This window comes from Amphiprion ocellaris, chromosome 8, assembly GCF_022539595.1.
Source record: "Amphiprion ocellaris isolate individual 3 ecotype Okinawa chromosome 8, ASM2253959v1, whole genome shotgun sequence".
Taxonomy (NCBI): domain Eukaryota; kingdom Metazoa; phylum Chordata; class Actinopteri; family Pomacentridae; genus Amphiprion; species Amphiprion ocellaris.
The window spans coordinates 11,416,670-11,418,078 of record NC_072773.1 but is presented as its reverse complement, the minus strand read 5'-3'; positions in this window follow the sequence as shown (position 1 = coordinate 11,418,078).

Sequence of the window (1,409 nt, the reverse complement as noted above, 5' to 3'; positions counted from 1 at the left end):
GAGAAGAAAGTTTGGCGTCACACAGCCAGTTATTTCCCGAAGCAAGAATAATCAAATAGCAGACCTCAGTTTGATCTGTTTTTAAGAAATACAAACATCAGGGCTAAATCTGAGATTTTCAAGTTTACTTTTTTAATCTCGTGGCTTATTTGTTTTATTTGATTAGAATTGTAAATCTCAAAAAAACATTATCAGGGCATTCAAGACACTGGGACATCAGATGTAATGAACAGTGGCTTGGTGGTTAGCACTTTTGCCTTACAGCTGGAAGGTTCCTGGTTGGTGTCTCGGCTTGGGCCTGGGATCTTTCTGCATGAAGTTTGCATGTTCTCCCTGTGCATGTGTGGATTATCTCCAGGTTCTCCGGCTTCCTCCCACAGTCCGAAAACATGCTGAGGTTAACTGGTGATTCTTAATTGTCTGTAGGTGTGAATGTGAGTGTGATTGTTTGTCTCTATCTGTAGTCCTGTGATAGACTGGTGACCTGTCCAGGTGTCCCCTGCCTTCACCCTAAGTCAGCTGGGACAGACTCCAACTCTGGAACTAAAATCAACCAGCAACATCACAAAGATATGCAGCTGAAAGAGGAAACACTGTGGCTTCACTTAAGTAAAAAAGCTTCCTCTGGATTGATAGTTTGCCTTATTTCATTTAGTTTTCTCTTCTTCTCTTTTGCTTTATCATTCTACCTTGTTTTTAATTAGCCACTAGGCTTTACCGTGGCTAACCAGTTCATATGGTTGTTTTGCACGTGCTCATACTTGTGTTTTCTGTGATTCTTGTCAATTTCTTTACGTATTTCTGTGCACTGATGGATGTTATTAACTTTATGTCTTCTCTCGGCTGCAGTTTGTTTTTTGTCCTCTCTGTTTGTACCTCTCTGCAGGTATTTCTGGTGCTGCTGGTTCCTCCAAACTGTTCAATGTTTATGTTTGCTTGTTTGTCCCCGTTTTCCTTTTCTCACCCTCCTGTACCTTCACTGTAGCTGGTCGAGGCAGATGTTCACCCTCCCTGAGCCTGGTTCTGCTGGAGGTGTCTTCTTCCCTAATCTCTTTAAAACCACTCATAGACAATGTTTGGATTAATTGTTTTTTTCTGTCTACCATATTGTAGGTTGTTAGTGTTAACATTTAGGTTAGTCAGTTTTATATTTTCAGTTTGTATTTCATATATTAATGTAGGGTTTTACCTGTAATATTTCAATTACTGTGGTAAATTTATGACAAATAACAAATAGCACTGAAGGGTCCTTAATCATAGTATTTAATCTTTTTAGGCAAATTCACAATGTCATCCTAATTTGACCACTAGAGAGCACTTTGAATCAATGGCTGTTGTTTGAAATGTACTATATAATTAACAGTGATTTGACTTGTTTTGCATCAATCATACAACAGTCTTTGACAAAC